Here is an 18,929-nt window from a genome sequence, read left to right as displayed (position 1 = left end):
TGGCTGGTAATTCTTGTTTTATATCAACTTTATTTCCACTAGAAATGCTTGAATGTTATAATTTGTACGTCTCTTTTCACATGTTGCTTTATATTGGAGCTTTACTAGTTATTTATTTTACATGAACGCTTCAAATTATGTTTTAATGTTTAGGGTAGCATTTATGCGTTAATTTCGTAGGTTTTGAATTCCATTTTGAATTGTCTGAATTGGTGTTTTCTTTTGTAATATTCCAAGTGAGGTTGAACTGTTAATCACACTATAATTATCAGAAGTCTGAGATTTGTTAGAGTTCTGTTGCTTCGTAGTGGTTTCAAAATTACTGCTGTGGTGTAATTTTTTCCCAAGTGGCCTCCTTTCGCATTACGAGAAGGAGGCTAAACATTTTCTTCTCTGTGTGGCCTAATATTTTCCCTGTCCGACGGGGTTTTCTCTTCCCAACAGGCCAGTTTAATTGCACTGCCTGTGTATAAACCAATTTTGTTTCAGATTTTTCTGAATTTAGAGTGTCTCTCTCAAGTGCTATTTCTGTTAAAACCATTGAAAGTTAAGTGTTGAACAAAAATTAAATGTAAATAAAAATTTAATGTGTACTTGTAAAGAAAGTTAGTGGAGCCAAATTATCTTCTGTTAAGGATGCTCAAAATGTGCTTTTTTTTAGTTGTTCTAAGCATACTTTATTATATTTTTTCCTTAATCTGAACAATTTTGGCATATTGTGAAGTTTTTTTAACCAATTTGCGAAGATCTATTCAAAATTGATTCGATAAATAAAAATTCATTTTGAAATCAGATCAGAGATGTTTTATTATTATCGAAGTAAAATTCTGCAGATTAACTTTCAACTTTGTTTTGAAAAGCACTCTGAAAGTTTCTTTTGGACTTTCTTTTGATCTTAATTAGGATGAAAATCAGTTTTTTCCATTTCTAGATCAATAGAATTGTTATTTAACATATTCACAATCATTTACCATTTTTCTTAAATACTAGTATTATGTAATGGGTTTGAAGTGAATGAAGTAGTTGGCCTAATTTTAAATACACTCAAAACATCTAATTTAGAAACTAATTTAAGCTCGATGAGATTTTCCAAATGATTGTTTCAGTTTTCTTATATTTCATGCTTTAGTTCTCCAGATTTTCAAAGTGGCGAAACGTGCATTACATTATGGTAAAAATGTATATTCCTTATATTTGTGTAATATTTTCACAACATTAATTTTGATTTAAAATGAATTTATAATACCCTTTAATTCAAAGACTTCAGTTCTCCCCCCCCCTCCCTCAAGTTTAAGATTTAGTTATTATGTCTGTAAGAATGGCTAAATCATAGAACCAGGTATGTTCAATAATTTCTTCATAAGTTTCGTTTCTGGATTTTTAAAATTCTTCTATGAAACTTTCGTAACAGAAGCTGGGATGGAACCCTGGCAGCCAGACAGAATGTCCCTTCCCTGAGTGAAAATTTCTATCATTTCTTTGAAAGTGACCTTATAATATTTAAGAATAAACCCTCGTAACACTAATAAATGTATATAGAATTTTTAATGTTTATATAATGCGTGTTTGGTGCTTGCAATATTTTGAGATTTTATATTACTAATTCTGTATGTGAATTAACACAGTTTAATATAGAACACCTGCTTCAAGGCTAAAAGTAAAGCATTTGAATTATGTTTTACCTTTCGGCTGTTTTCAGGCACAGGTTCTATTCTACAATTTACGGAATTTCTCGGTATTGGGCATCTCGCATAGCTGACAAAATTTCATTCCTATGTTTAGGTTTTATAGTACAATAAGTTGAGCATCCCTACATTAGTATATGACTTTGATTCCTTCGAAAGAAAAAGGAGTATCTTGTTTTTCTTGAATTTTTGGTAAAAATTTTAGTTTGTAGGTAATTGTAATAGCTCTTCCACGAAATTGCATTTAAATTTTTTGCCACATTTCAAAATGCTGTATATTTCAATGGCATTTGATGTGTTTTGGCTTGCTGTATTAAATTTGCTGTATTAAATCGAACCCGGGCAGCTAGACAATATGTTCTTTCCCTGAGTGAAATATTGCTATAATTTCATTAAAGTGACCTGGTAATATTTCATTATAATTTCTTGTACATTGGACTAAGCTGTCCTCTCTCTTGGATGAGAGTACCTAAGTAAAGAACTCAAAATTAGAAACGGTTCTTACGTTAAAATTCGGAATGAAATATTTCTTTTATGGTATATGACTTTTGTTTCCAACATGTTCTTCGAAGTCAGTTTTTAGAGTGGTGTTTTTGTGCCCTTTTTTTAAAAATAAAATCTTTAAAAGTATATATGTATAGCTTTTTTAATGTTAATATATTGCGAGTTTGATTCTTACTCTATTTTGATCTGTTATGTCACTAATTCTGTGTGTGAATTAAGATAGTTTAATATATAACACCTGCTTCAAAGCTAACAGTAAAGTTTATTTTGTTTATTTGTGATTTAAAATTACCGACTTATTGTCTTTTGGTGCCATCATTCTACCAGTGCTGAAACTATTTACTCTTCTCGAAGATCATTATCCCTTTTATTGTGTGTATCCTTAATAACTGTCTAAATTTTTTTTCTTTTGTTATTCATGTTGTACCCATACATTAAAAACCCCTTTCGCTTACTGTACTTCTGTCAAATTAGGAAAATCATTTGCTTTTCTATCGACTGCAGTCATGATTTTAGTAACAGTGTAGCACATTGCTCGAGTTTAAAACAAAAAAGGCTACTTTTGAACTTTTATGTATTAAGAAACATTATTAGATATTTCTCTTTGTGTATAATTATTCTTTAATATCAAAGTAGTTAAAATCTAATGACTCCTTTTTTCCCTTTTTGGCCTCTTCTAGTGTAATTTGTCATCATTTTTGTGCACTCTTGGAATGCAGAACATGAGATCGTGGCAGAAAAGGAACGGAGAAATAATGCAGAGCAAAAGGACATCTGTGGCTGGTAATTCTTGTTTTATATCAACTTTATTTCCACTAGAAATGCTTGAATGTTATAATTTGTACGTCTCTTTTCACATGTTGCTTTATATTGGAGCTTTACTAGTTATTTATTTTACATGAACGCTTCAAATTATGTTTTAATGTTTAGGGTAGCATTTATGCGTTAATTTCGTAGGTTTTGAATTCCATTTTGAATTGTCTGAATTGGTGTTTTCTTTTGTAATATTCCAAGTGAGGTTGAACTGTTAATCACACTATAATTATCAGAAGTCTGAGATTTGTTAGAGTTCTGTTGCTTCGTAGTGGTTTCAAAATTACTGCTGTGGTGTAATTTTTTCCCAAGTGGCCTCCTTTCGCATTACGAGAAGGAGGCTAAACATTTTCTTCTCTGTGTGGCCTAATATTTTCCCTGTCCGACGGGGTTTTCTCTTCCCAACAGGCCAATTTAATTGCACTGCCTGTGTATAAACCAATTTTGTTTCAGATTTTTCTGAATTTAGAGTGTCTCTCTCAAGTGCTATTTCTGTTAAAACCATTGAAAGTTAAGTGTTGAACAAAAATTAAATGTAAATAAAAATTTAATGTGTACTTGTAAAGAAAGTTAGTGGAGCCAAATTATCTTCTGTTAAGGATGCTCAAAATGTGCTTTTTTTTTAGTTGTTCTAAGCATACTTTATTATATTTTTTCCTTAATCTGAACAATTTTGGCATATTGTGAAGTTTTTTTAACCAATTTGCGAAGATCTATTCAAAATTGATTCGATAAATAAAAATTCATTTTGAAATCAGATCAGAGATGTTTTATTATTATCGAAGTAAAATTCTGCAGATTAACTTTCAACTTTGTTTTGAAAAGCACTCTGAAAGTTTCTTTTGGACTTTCTTTTGATCTTAATTAGGATGAAAATCAGTTTTTTCCATTTCTAGATCAATAGAATTGTTATTTAACATATTCACAATCATTTACCATTTTTCTTAAATACTAGTATTATGTAATGGGTTTGAAGTGAATGAAGTAGTTGGCCTAATTTTAAATACACTCAAAACATCTAATTTAGAAACTAATTTAAGCTCCATGAGATTTTCCAAATGATTGTTTCAGTTTTCTTATATTTCATGCTTTAGTTCTCCAGATTTTCAAAGTGGCGAAACGTGCATTACATTATGGTAAAAATGTATATTCCTTATATTTGTGTAATATTTTCACAACATTAATTTTGATTTAAAATGAATTTATAATACCCTTTAATTCAAAGACTTCAGTTCTCCCCCCCCCCCCCTCCCTCAAGTTTAAGATTTAGTTATTATGTCTGTAAGAATGGCTAAATCATAGAACCAGGTATGTTCAATAATTTCTTCATAAGTTTCGTTTCTGGATTTTTAAAATTCTTCTATGAAACTTTCGTAACAGAAGCTGGGATGGAACCCTGGCAGCCAGACAGAATGTCCCTTCCCTGAGTGAAAATTTCTATCATTTCTTTGAAAGTGACCTTATAATATTTAAGAATAAACCCTCGTAACACTAATAAATGTATATAGAATTTTTAATGTTTATATAATGCGTGTTTGGTGCTTGCAATATTTTGAGATTTTATATTACTAATTCTGTATGTGAATTAACACAGTTTAATATAGAACACCTGCTTCAAGGCTAAAAGTAAAGCATTTGAATTATGTTTTACCTTTTGGCTGTTTTCAGGCACAGGTTCTATTCTACAATTAACGGAATTTCTCGGTATTGGACATCTCGCATAGCTGACAAAATTTCATTCCTATGTTTAGGTTTTATAGTACAATAAGTTGAGCATCCCTACATTAGTATATGACTTTGATTCCTTCGAAAGAAAAAGGAGTATCTTGTTTTTCTTGAATTTTTGGTAAAAATTTTAGTTTGTAGGTAATTGTAATAGCTCTTCCACGAAATTGCATTTAAATTTTTTGCCACATTTCAAAATGCTGTATATTTCAATGGCATTTGATGTGTTTTGGCTTGCTGTATTAAATTTGCTGTATTAAATCGAACCCGGGCAGCTAGACAATATGTTCTTTCCCTGAGTGAAATATTGCTATAATTTCATTAAAGTGACCTGGTAATATTTCATTATAATTTCTTGTACATTGGACTAAGCTGTCCTCTCTCTTGGATGAGAGTACCTAAGTAAAGAACTCAAAATTAGAAACGGTTCTTACGTTAAAATTCGGAATGAAATATTTCTTTTATGGTATATGACTTTTGTTTCCAAGATGTTCTTCGAAGTCTGTTTTTAGAGTGGTGTTTTTGTGCCCTTTTTTTAAAAATAAAATCTTTAAAAGTATATATGTATAGCTTTTTTAATGTTAATATATTGCGAGTTTGATTCTTACTCTATTTTGATCTGTTATGTCACTAATTCTGTGTGTGAATTAAGATAGTTTAATATATAACACCTGCTTCAAAGCTAACAGTAAAGTTTATTTTGTTTATTTGTGATTTAAAATTACTGACTTATTGTCTTTTGGTGCCATCATTCTACCAGTGCTGAAACTATTTACTCTTCTCGAAGATCATTATCCCTTTTATTGTGTGTATCCTTAATAACTGTCTAATTTTTTTTTCTTTCGTTATTCATGTTGTACCCATACATTAAAAACCCCTTTCGCTTACTGTACTTCTGTCATATTAGGAAAATCATTTGCTTTTCTATCGACTGCAGTCATGATTTTAGTAACAGTGTAGCACATTCCTCGAGTTTAAAACAAAAAAGGCTACTTTTGAACTTTTATGTATTAAGAAACATTATTAGATATTTCTCTTTGTGTATAATTATTCTTTAATATCAAAGTAGTTAAAATCTAATGACTCCTTTTTTCCCTTTTTGGCCTCTTCTAGTGTAATTAGTCATCATTTTTGTGCACTCTTGGAATGCAGAACATGAGATCGTGACAGAAAAGGAACGGAGAAATAATGCAGAGCAAAAGGACATCTGTGGCTGGTAATTCTTGTTTTATATCAACTTTATTTCCACTAGAAATGCTTGAATGTTATAATTTGTACGTCTCTTTTCACATGTTGCTTTATATTGGAGCTTTACTAGTTATTTATTTTACATGAACGCTTCAAATTATGTTTTAATGTTTAGGGTAGCATTTATGCGTTAATTTCGTAGGTTTTGAATTCCATTTTGAATTGTCTGAATTGGTGTTTTCTTTTGTAATATTCCAAGTGAGGTTGAACTGTTAATCACACTATAATTATCAGAAGTCTGAGATTTGTTAGAGTTCTGTTGCTTCGTAGTGGTTTCAAAATTACTGCTGTGGTGTAATTTTTTCCCAAGTGGCCTCCTTTCGCATTACGAGAAGGAGGCTAAACATTTTCTTCTCTGTGTGGCCTAATATTTTCCCTGTCCGACGGGGTTTTCTCTTCCCAACAGGCCAATTTAATTGCACTGCCTGTGTATAAACCAATTTTGTTTCAGATTTTTCTGAATTTAGAGTGTCTCTCTCAAGTGCTATTTCTGTTAAAACCATTGAAAGTTAAGTGTTGAACAAAAATTAAATGTAAATAAAAATTTAATGTGTACTTGTAAAGAAAGTTAGTGGAGCCAAATCATCTTCTGTTAAGGATGCTCAAAATGTGCTTTTTTTTAGTTGTTCTAAGCATACTTTATTATATTTTTTCCTTAATCTGAACAATTTTGGCATATTGTGAAGTTTTTTTAACCAATTTGCGAAGATCTATTCAAAATTGATTCGATAAATAAAAATTCATTTTGAAATCAGATCAGAGATGTTTTATTATTATCGAAGTAAAATTCTGCAGATTAACTTTCAACTTTGTTTTGAAAAGCACTCTGAAAGTTTCTTTTGGACTTTCTTTTGATCTTAATTAGGATGAAAATCAGTTTTTTCCATTTCTAGATCAATAGAATTGTTATTTAACATATTCACAATCATTTACCATTTTTCTTAAATACTAGTATTATGTAATGGGTTTGAAGTGAATGAAGTAGTTGGCCTAATTTTAAATACACTCAAAACATCTAATTTAGAAACTAATTTAAGCTCGATGAGATTTTCCAAATGATTGTTTCAGTTTTCTTATATTTCATGCTTTAGTTCTCCAGATTTTCAAAGTGGCGAAACGTGCATTACATTATGGTAAAAATGTATATTCCTTATATTTGTGTAATATTTTCACAAAATTAATTTTGATTTAAAATGAATTTATAATACCCTTTAATTCAAAGACTTCAGTTCTCCCCCCCCCCTCCCTCAAGTTTAAGATTTAGTTATTATGTCTGTAAGAATGGCTAAATCATAGAACCAGGTATGTTCAATAATTTCTTCATAAGTTTCGTTTCTGGATTTTTAAAATTCTTCTATGAAACTTTCGTAACAGAAGCTGGGATGGAACCCTGGCAGCCAGACAGAATGTCCCTTCCCTGAGTGAAAATTTCTATCATTTCTTTGAAAGTGACCTTATAATATTTAAGAATAAACCCTCGTAACACTAATAAATGTATATAGAATTTTTAATGTTTATATAATGCGTGTTTGGTGCTTGCAATATTTTGAGATTTTATATTACTAATTCTGTATGTGAATTAACACAGTTTAATATAGAACACCTGCTTCAAGGCTAAAAGTAAAGCATTTGAATTATGTTTTACCTTTTGGCTGTTTTCAGGCACAGGTTCTATTCTACAATTTACGGAATTTCTCGGTATTGGGCATCTCGCATAGCTGACAAAATTTCATTCCTATGTTTAGGTTTTATAGTACAATAAGTTGAGCATCCCTACATTAGTATATGACTTTGATTCCTTCGAAAGAAAAAGGAGTATCTTGTTTTTCTTGAATTTTTGGTAAAAATTTTAGTTTGTAGGTAATTGTAATAGCTCTTCCACGAAATTGCATTTAAATTTTTTGCCACATTTCAAAATGCTGTATATTTCAATGGCATTTGATGTGTTTTGGCTTGCTGTATTAAATTTGCTGTATTAAATCGAACCCGGGCAGCTAGACAATATGTTCTTTCCCTGAGTGAAATATTGCTATAATTTCATTAAAGTGACCTGGTAATATTTCATTATAATTTCTTGTACATTGGACTAAGCTGTCCTCTCTCTTGGATGAGAGTACCTAAGTAAAGAACTCAAAATTAGAAACGGTTCTTACGTTAAAATTCGGAATGAAATATTTCTTTTATGGTATATGACTTTTGTTTCCAAGATGTTCTTCGAAGTCTGTTTTTAGAGTGGTGTTTTTGTGCCCTTTTTTTAAAAATAAAATCTTTAAAAGTATATATGTATAGCTTTTTTAATGTTAATATATTGCGAGCTTGATTCTTACTCTATTTTGATCTGTTATGTCACTAATTCTGTGTGTGAATTAAGATAGTTTAATATATAACACCTGCTTCAAAGCTAACAGTAAAGTTTATTTTGTTTATTTGTGATTTAAAATTACCGACTTATTGTCTTTTGGTGCCATCATTCTACCAGTGGTGAAACTATTTACTCTTCTCGAAGATCATTATCCCTTTTATTGTGTGTATCCTTAATAACTGTCTAAATTTTTTTTCTTTCGTTATTCATGTTGTACCCATACATTAAAAACCCCTTTCGCTTACTGTACTTCTGTCAAATTAGGAAAATCATTTGCTTTTCTATCGACTGCAGTCATGATTTTAGTAACAGTGTAGCACATTGCTCGAGTTTAAAACAAAAAAGGCTACTTTTGAACTTTTATGTATTAAGAAACATTATTAGATATTTCTCTATGTGTATAATTATTCTTTAATATCAAAGTAGTTAAAATCTAATGACTCCTTTTTTCCCTTTTTGGCCTCTTCTAGTGTAATTTGTCATCATTTTTGTGCACTCTTGGAATGCAGAACATGAGATCGTGGCAGAAAAGGAACGGAGAAATAATGCAGAGCAAAAGGACATCTGTGGCTGGTAATTCTTGTTTTATATCAACTTTATTTCCACTAGAAATGCTTGAATGTTATAATTTGTACGTCTCTTTTCACATGTTGCTTTATATTGGAGCTTTACTAGTTATTTATTTTACATGAACGCTTCAAATTATGTTTTAATGTTTAGGGTAGCATTTATGCGTTAATTTCGTAGGTTTTGAATTCCATTTTGAATTGTCTGAATTGGTGTTTTCTTTTGTAATATTCCAAGTGAGGTTGAACTGTTAATCACACTATAATTATCAGAAGTCTGAGATTTGTTAGAGTTCTGTTGCTTCGTAGTGGTTTCAAAATTACTGCTGTGGTGTAATTTTTTCCCAAGTGGCCTCCTTTCGCATTACGAGAAGGAGGCTAAACATTTTCTTCTCTGTGTGGCCTAATATTTTCCCTGTCCGACGGGGTTTTCTCTTCCCAACAGGCCAATTTAATTGCACTGCCTGTGTATAAACCAATTTTGTTTCAGATTTTTCTGAATTTAGAGTGTCTCTCTCAAGTGCTATTTCTGTTAAAACCATTGAAAGTTAAGTGTTGAACAAAAATTAAATGTAAATAAAAATTTAATGTGTACTTGTAAAGAAAGTTAGTGGAGCCAAATTATCTTCTGTTAAGGATGCTCAAAATGTGCTTTTTTTTAGTTGTTCTAAGCATACTTTATTATATTTTTTCCTTAATCTGAACAATTTTGGCATATTGTGAAGTTTTTTTAACCAATTTGCGAAGATCTATTCAAAATTGATTCGATAAATAAAAATTCATTTTGAAATCAGATCAGAGATGTTTTATTATTATCGAAGTAAAATTCTGCAGATTAACTTTCAACTTTGTTTTGAAAAGCATACTGAAAGTTTCTTTTGGACTTTCTTTTGATCTTAATTAGGATGAAAATCAGTTTTTTCCATTTCTAGATCAATAGAATTGTTATTTAACATATTCGCAATCATTTACCATTTTTCTTAAATACTAGTATTATGTAATGGGTTTGAAGTGAATGAAGTAGTTGGCCTAATTTGAAATACACTCAAAACATCTAATTTAGAAACTAATTTAAGCTCGATGAGATTTTCCAAATGATTGTTTCAGTTTTCTTATATTTCATGCTTTAGTTCTCCAGATTTTCAAAGTGGCGAAACGTGCATTACATTATGGTAAAAATGTATATTCCTTATATTTGTGTAATATTTTCACAAAATTAATTTTGATTTAAAATGAATTTATAATACCCTTTAATTCAAAGACTTCAGTTCTCCCCCCCTCCCTCAAGTTTAAGATTTAGTTATTATGTCTGTAAGAATGGCTAAATCATAGAACCAGGTATGTTCAATAATTTCTTCATAAGTTTCGTTTCTGGATTTTTAAAATTCTTCTATGAAACTTTCGTAACAGAAGCTGGGATGGAACCCTGGCAGCCAGACAGAATGTCCCTTCCCTGAGTGAAAATTTCTATCATTTCTTTGAAAGTGACCTTATAATATTTAAGAATAAACCCTCGTAACACTAATAAATGTATATAGAATTTTTAATGTTTATATAATGCGTGTTTGGTTCTTGCAATATTTTGAGATTTTATATTACTAATTCTGTATGTGAATTAACACAGTTTAATATAGAACACCTGCTTCAAGGCTAAAAGTAAAGCATTTGAATTATGTTTTACCTTTCGGCTGTTTTCAGGCACAGGTTCTATTCTACAATTTACGGAATTTCTCGGTATTGGGCATCTCGTATAGCTGACAAAATTTCATTCCTATGTTTAGGTTTTATAGTACAATAAGTTGAGCATCCCTACATTAGTATATGACTTTGATTCCTTCGAAAGAAAAAGGAGTATCTTGTTTTTCTTGAATTTTTGGTAAAAATTTTAGTTTGTAGGTAATTGTAATAGCTCTTCCACGAAATTGCATTTAAATTTTTTGCCACATTTCAAAATGCTGTATATTTCAATGGCATTTGATGTGTTTTGGCTTGCTGTATTAAATTTGCTGTATTAAATCGAACCCGGGCAGCTAGACAATATGTTCTTTCCCTGAGTGAAATATTGCTATAATTTCATTAAAGTGACCTGGTAATATTTCATTATAATTTCTTGTACATTGGACTAAGCTGTCCTCTCTCTTGGATGAGAGTACCTAAGTAAAGAACTCAAAATTAGAAACGGTTCTTACGTTAAAATTCGGAATGAAATATTTCTTTTATGGTATATGACTTTTGTTTCCAAGATGTTCTTCGAAGTCTGTTTTTAGAGTGGTGTTTTTGTGCTCTTTTTTTAAAAATAAAATCTTTAAAAGTATATATGTATAGCTTTTTTAATGTTAATATATTGCGAGTTTGATTCTTACTCTATTTTGATCTGTTATGTCACTAATTCTGTGTGTGAATTAAGATAGTTTAATATATAACACCTGCTTCAAAGCTAACAGTAAAGTTTATTTTGTTTATTTGTGATTTAAAATTACCGACTTATTGTCTTTTGGTGCCATCATTCTACCAGTGCTGAAATTATTTACTCTTCTCGAAGATCATTATCCCTTTTATTGTGTGTATCCTTAATAACTGTCTAAATTTTTTTTCTTTCGTTATTCATGTTGTACCCATACATTAAAAACCCCTTTCGCTTACTGTACTTCTGTCGTATTAGGAAAATCATTTGCTTTTCTATCGACTGCAGTCATGATTTTAGTAACAGTGTAGCACATTGCTCGAGTTTAAAACAAAAAAGGCTACTTTTGAACTTTTATGTATTAAGAAACATTATTAGATATTTCTCTTTGTGTATAATTATTCTTTAATATCAAAGTAGTTAAAATCTAATGACTCCTTTTTTCCCTTTTTGGCCTCTTCTAGTGTAATTAGTCATCATTTTTGTGCACTCTTGGAATGCAGAACATGAGATCGTGACAGAAAAGGAACGGAGAAATAATGCAGAGCAAAAGGACATCTGTGGCTGGTAATTCTTGTTTTATATCAACTTTATTTCCACTAGAAATGCTTGAATGTTATAATTTGTACGTCTCTTTTCACATGTTGCTTTATATTGGAGCTTTACTAGTTATTTATTTTACATGAACGCTTCAAATTATGTTTTAATGTTTAGGGTAGCATTTATGCGTTAATTTCGTAGGTTTTGAATTCCATTTTGAATTGTCTGAATTGGTGTTTTCTTTTGTAATATTCCAAGTGAGGTTGAACTGTTAATCACACTATAATTATCAGAAGTCTGAGATTTGTTAGAGTTCTGTTGCTTCGTAGTGGTTTCAAAATTACTGCTGTGGTGTAATTTTTTCCCAAGTGGCCTCCTTTCGCATTACGAGAAGGAGGCTAAACATTTTCTTCTCTGTGTGGCCTAATATATTCCCTGTCCGACGGGGTTTTCTCTTCCCAACAGGCCAATTTAATTGCACTGCCTGTGTATAAACCAATTTTGTTTCAGATTTTTCTGAATTTAGAGTGTCTCTCTCAAGTGCTATTTCTGTTAAAACCATTGAAAGTTAAGTGTTGAACAAAAATTAAATGTAAATAAAAATTTAATGTGTACTTGTAAAGAAAGTTAGTGGAGCCAAATTATCTTCTGTTAAGGATGCTCAAAATGTGCTTTTTTTTAGTTGTTCTAAGCATACTTTATTATATTTTTTCCTTAATCTGAACAATTTTGGCATATTGTGAAGTTTTTTTAACCAATTTGCGAAGATCTATTCAAAATTGATTCGATAAATAAAAATTCATTTTGAAATCAGATCAGAGATGTTTTATTATTATCGAAGTAAAATTCTGCAGATTAACTTTCAACTTTGTTTTGAAAAGCACTCTGAAAGTTTCTTTTGGACTTTCTTTTGATCTTAATTAGGATGAAAATCAGTTTTTTCCATTTCTAGATCAATAGAATTGTTATTTAACATATTCACAATCATTTACCATTTTTCTTAAATACTAGTATTATGTAATGGGTTTGAAGTGAATGAAGTAGTTGGCCTAATTTTAAATACACTCAAAACATCTAATTTAGAAACTAATTTAAGCTCGATGAGATTTTCCAAATGATTGTTTCAGTTTTCTTATATTTCATGCTTTAGTTCTCCAGATTTTCAAAGTGGCGAAACGTGCATTACATTATGGTAAAAATGTATATTCCTTATATTTGTGTAATATTTTCACAAAATTAATTTTGATTTAAAATGAATTTATAATACCCTTTAATTCAAAGACTTCAGTTCTCCCCCCCCCTCCCTCAAGTTTAAGATTTAGTTATTATGTCTGTAAGAATGGCTAAATCATAGAACCAGGTATGTTCAATAATTTCTTCATAAGTTTCGTTTCTGGATTTTTAAAATTCTTCTATGAAACTTTCGTAACAGAAGCTGGGATGGAACCCTGGCAGCCAGACAGAATGTCCCTTCCCTGAGTGAAAATTTCTATCATTTCTTTGAAAGTGACCTTATAATATTTAAGAATAAACCCTCGTAACACTAATAAATGTATATAGAATTTTTAATGTTTATATAATGCGTGTTTGGTTCTTGCAATATTTTGAGATTTTATATTACTAATTCTGTATGTGAATTAACACAGTTTAATATAGAACACCTGCTTCAAGGCTAAAAGTAAAGCATTTGAATTATGTTTTACCTTTCGGCTGTTTTCAGGCACAGGTTCTATTCTACAATTTACGGAATTTCTCGGTATTGGGCATCTCGCATAGCTGACAAAATTTCATTCCTATGTTTAGGTTTTATAGTACAATAAGTTGAGCATCCCTACATTAGTATATGACTTTGATTCCTTCGAAAGAAAAAGGAGTATCTTGTTTTTCTTGAATTTTTGGTAAAAATTTTAGTTTGTAGGTAATTGTAATAGCTCTTCCACGAAATTGCATTTAAATTTTTTGCCACATTTCAAAATGCTGTATATTTCAATGGCATTTGATGTGTTTTGGCTTGCTGTATTAAATTTGCTGTATTAAATCGAACCCGGGCAGCTAGACAATATGTTCTTTCCCTGAGTGAAATATTGCTATAATTTCATTAAAGTGACCTGGTAATATTTCATTATAATTTCTTGTACATTGGACTAAGCTGTCCTCTCTCTTGGATGAGAGTACCTAAGTAAAGAACTCAAAATTAGAAACGGTTCTTACGTTAAAATTCGGAATGAAATATTTCTTTTATGGTATATGACTTTTGTTTCCAACATGTTCTTCGAAGTCAGTTTTTAGAGTGGTGTTTTTGTGCCCTTTTTTTAAAAATAAAATCTTTAAAAGTATATATGTATAGCTTTTTTAATGTTAATATATTGCGAGTTTGATTCTTACTCTATTTTGATCTGTTATGTCACTAATTCTGTGTGTGAATTAAGATAGTTTAATATATAACACCTGCTTCAAAGCTAACAGTAAAGTTTATTTTGTTTATTTGTGATTTAAAATTACCGACTTATTGTCTTTTGGTGCCATCATTCTACCAGTGCTGAAACTATTTACTCTTCTCGAAGATCATTATCCCTTTTATTGTGTGTATCCTTAATAACTGTCTAATTTTTTTTTCTTTCGTTATTCATGTTGTACCCATACATTAAAAACCCCTTTCGCTTACTGTACTTCTGTCAAATTAGGAAAATCATTTGCTTTTCTATCGACTGCAGTCATGATTTTAGTAACAGTGTAGCACATTGCTCGAGTTTAAAACAAAAAAGGCTACTTTTGAACTTTTATGTATTAAGAAACATTATTAGATATTTCTCTTTGTGTATAATTATTCTTTAATATCAAAGTAGTTAAAATCTAATGACTCCTTTTTTCCCTTTTTGGCCTCTTCTAGTGTAATTTGTCATCATTTTTGTGCACTCTTGGAATGCAGAACATGAGATCGTGGCAGAAAAGGAACGGAGAAATAATGCAGAGCAAAAGGACATCTGTGGCTGGTAATTCTTGTTTTATATCAACTTTATTTCCACTAGAAATGCTTGAATGTTATAATTTGTACGTCTCTTTTCACATGTTGCTTTATATTGGAGCTTTACTAGTTATTTATTTTACATGAACGCTTCAAATTATGTTTTAATGTTTAGGGTAGCATTTATGCGTTAATTTCGTAGGTTTTGAATTCCATTTTGAATTGTCTGAATTGGTGTTTTCTTTTGTAATATTCCAAGTGAGGTTGAACTGTTAATCACACTATAATTATCAGAAGTCTGAGATTTGTTAGAGTTCTGTTGCTTCGTAGTGGTTTCAAAATTACTGCTGTGGTGTAATTTTTTCCCAAGTGGCCTCCTTTCGCATTACGAGAAGGAGGCTAAACATTTTCTTCTCTGTGTGGCCTAATATTTTCCCTGTCCGACGGGGTTTTCTCTTCCCAACAGGCCAATTTAATTGCACTGCCTGTGTATAAACCAATTTTGTTTCAGATTTTTCTGAATTTAGAGTGTCTCTCTCAAGTGCTATTTCTGTTAAAACCATTGAAAGTTAAGTGTTGAACAAAAATTAAATGTAAATAAAAATTTAATGTGTACTTGTAAAGAAAGTTAGTGGAGCCAAATTATCTTCTGTTAAGGATGCTCAAAATGTGCTTTTTTTTAGTTGTTCTAAGCATACTTTATTATATTTTTTCCTTAATCTGAACAATTTTGGCATATTGTGAAGTTTTTTTAACCAATTTGCGAAGATCTATTCAAAATTGATTCGATAAATAAAAATTCATTTTGAAATCAGATCAGAGATGTTTTATTATTATCGAAGTAAAATTCTGCAGATTAACTTTCAACTTTGTTTTGAAAAGCACTCTGAAAGTTTCTTTTGGACTTTCTTTTGATCTTAATTAGGATGAAAATCAGTTTTTTCCATTTCTAGATCAATAGAATTGTTATTTAACATATTCACAATCATTTACCATTTTTCTTAAATACTAGTATTATGTAATGGGTTTGAAGTGAATGAAGTAGTTGGCCTAATTTTAAATACACTCAAAACATCTAATTTAGAAACTAATTTAAGCTCGATGAGATTTTCCAAATGATTGTTTCAGTTTTCTTATATTTCATGCTTTAGTTCTCCAGATTTTCAAAGTGGCGAAACGTGCATTACATTATGGTAAAAATGTATATTCCTTATATTTGTGTAATATTTTCACAACATTAATTTTGATTTAAAATGAATTTATAATACCCTTTAATTCAAAGACTTCAGTTCTCCCTCCCCTCCCTCAAGTTTAAGATTTAGTTATTATGTCTGTAAGAATGGCTAAATCATAGAACCAGGTATGTTCAATAATTTCTTCATAAGTTTCGTTTCTGGATTTTTAAAATTCTTCTATGAAACTTTCGTAACAGAAGCTGGGATGGAACCCTGGCAGCCAGACAGAATGTCCCTTCCCTGAGTGAAAATTTCTATCATTTCTTTGAAAGTGACCTTATAATATTTAAGAATAAACCCTCGTAACACTAATAAATGTATATAGAATTTTTAATGTTTATATAATGCGTGTTTGGTGCTTGCAATATTTTGAGATTTTATATTACTAATTCTGTATGTGAATTAACACAGTTTAATATAGAACACCTGCTTCAAGGCTAAAAGTAAAGCATTTGAATTATGTTTTACCTTTTGGCTGTTTTCAGGCACAGGTTCTATTCTACAATTAACGGAATTTCTCGGTATTGGACATCTCGCATAGCTGACAAAATTTCATTCCTATGTTTAGGTTTTATAGTACAATAAGTTGAGCATCCCTACATTAGTATATGACTTTGATTCCTTCGAAAGAAAAAGGAGTATCTTGTTTTTCTTGAATTTTTGGTAAAAATTTTAGTTTGTAGGTAATTGTAATAGCTCTTCCACGAAATTGCATTTAAATTTTTTGCCACATTTCAAAATGCTGTATATTTCAATGGCATTTGATGTGTTTTGGCTTGCTGTATTAAATTTGCTGTATTAAATCGAACCCGGGCAGCTAGACAATATGTTCTTTCCCTGAGTGAAATATTGCTATAATTTCATTAAAGTGACCTGGTAATATTTCATTATAATTTCTTGTACATTGGACTAAGCTGTCCTCTCTCTTGGATGAGAGTACCTAAGTAAAGAACTCAAAATTAGAAACGGTTCTTACGTTAAAATTCGGAATGAAATATTTCTTTTATGGTATATGACTTTTGTTTCCAAGATGTTCTTCGAAGTCTGTTTTTAGAGTGGTGTTTTTGTGCCCTTTTTTTAAAAATAAAATCTTTAAAAGTATATATGTATAGCTTTTTTAATGTTAATATATTGCGAGTTTGATTCTTACTCTATTTTGATCTGTTATGTCACTAATTCTGTGTGTGAATTAAGATAGTTTAATATATAACACCTGCTTCAAAGCTAACAGTAAAGTTTATTTTGTTTATTTGTGATTTAAAATTACCGACTTATTGTCTTTTGGTGCCATCATTCTACCAGTGCTGAAACTATTTACTCTTCTCGAAGATCATTATCCCTTTTATTGTGTGTATCCTTAATAACTGTCTAAATTTTTTTTCTTTCGTTATTCATGTTGTACCCATACATTAAAAACCCCTTTCGCTTACTGTACTTCTGTCGTATTAGGAAAATCATTTGCTTTTCTATCGACTGCAGTCATGATTTTAGTAACAGTGTAGCACATTGCTCGAGTTTAAAACAAAAAAGGCTACTTTTGAACTTTTATGTATTAAGAAACATTATTAGATATTTCTCTTTGTGTATAATTATTCTTTAATATCAAAGTAGTTAAAATCTAATGACTCCTTTTTTCCCTTTTTGGCCTCTTCTAGTGTAATTAGTCATCATTTTTGTGCACTCTTGGAATGCAGAACATGAGATCGTGACAGAAAAGGAACGGAGAAATAATGCAGAGCAAAAGGACATCTGTGGCTGGTAATTCTTGTTTTATATCAACTTTATTTCCACTAGAAATGCTTGAATGTTATAATTTGTACGTCTCTTTTCACATGTTGCTTTATATTGTAGCTTTACTAGTTATTTATTTTACATGAACGCTTCAAATTATGTTTTAATGTTTAGGGTAGCATTTATGCGTTAATTTCGTAGGTTTTGAATTCCATTTTGAATTGTCTGAATTGGTGTTTTCTTTTGTAATATTCCAAGTGAGGTTGAACTGTTAATCACACTATAATTATCAGAAGTCTGAGATTTGTTAGAGTTCTGTTGCTTCGTAGTGGTTTCAAAATTACTGCTGTGGTGTAATTTTTTCCCAAGTGGCCTCCTTTCGCATTACGAGAAGGAGGCTAAACATTTTCTTCTCTGTGTGGCCTAATATATTCCCTGTCCGACGGGGTTTTCTCTTCCCAACAGGCCAATTTAATTGCACTGCCTGTGTATAAACCAATTTTGTTTCAGATTTTTCTGAATTTAGAGTGTCTCTCTCAAGTGCTATTTCTGTTAAAACCATTGAAAGTTAAGTGTTGAACAAAAATTAAATGTAAATAAAAATTTAATGTGTACTTGTAAAGAAAGTTAGTGGAGCCAAATTATCTTCTGTTAAGGATGCTCAAAATGTGCTTTTTTTTAGTTGTTCTAAGCATACTTTATTATATTTTTTCCTTAATCTGAACAATTTTGGCATATTGTGAAGTTTTTTTAACCAATTTGCGAAGATCTATTCAAAATTGATTCGATAAATAAAAATTCATTTTGAAATCAGATCAGAGATGTTTTATTATTATCGAAGTAAAATTCTGCAGATTAACTTTCAACTTTGTTTTGAAAAGCACTCTGAAAGTTTCTTTTGGACTTTCTTTTGATCTTAATTAGGATGAAAATCAGTTTTTTCCATTTCTAGATCAATAGAATTGTTATTTAACATATTCACAATCATTTACCATTTTTCTTAAATACTAGTATTATGTAATGGGTTTGAAGTGAATGAAGTAGTTGGCCTAATTTTAAATACACTCAAAACATCTAATTTAGAAACTAATTTAAGCTCGATGAGATTTTCCAAATGATTGTTTCAGTTTTCTTATATTTCATGCTTTAGT

The 18,929-nt window shown here is 30.3% G+C and overlaps 1 long non-coding RNA gene across 1 annotated transcript; it reads left to right on the top strand.

The window, feature by feature from the left end:
* The first annotated feature begins 8,800 nt into the window (after positions 1–8,800).
* On the top strand, positions 8,801–17,799 carry LOC146992784 (uncharacterized). The gene is made up of 3 exons (XR_015039108.1): positions 8,801–8,910; positions 14,738–14,840; positions 17,703–17,799. It is a non-coding gene; the product is annotated as an uncharacterized LOC146992784 (long non-coding RNA).
* Positions 17,800–18,929: the final 1,130 nt, after the last annotated feature.

The sequence above is a fragment of the Stegodyphus dumicola genome, chromosome X2 (genome assembly GCF_044657685.1).
Source record: "Stegodyphus dumicola isolate Sdum_Otavi_A_Nest chromosome X2, ASM4465768v1".
In the NCBI taxonomy this organism is placed as follows: Eukaryota; Metazoa; Arthropoda; class Arachnida; order Araneae; family Eresidae; genus Stegodyphus; species Stegodyphus dumicola.
The sequence above is the reverse complement of the archived record's forward strand: the minus strand, read 5'-3'. Positions and strand labels throughout refer to the sequence as shown.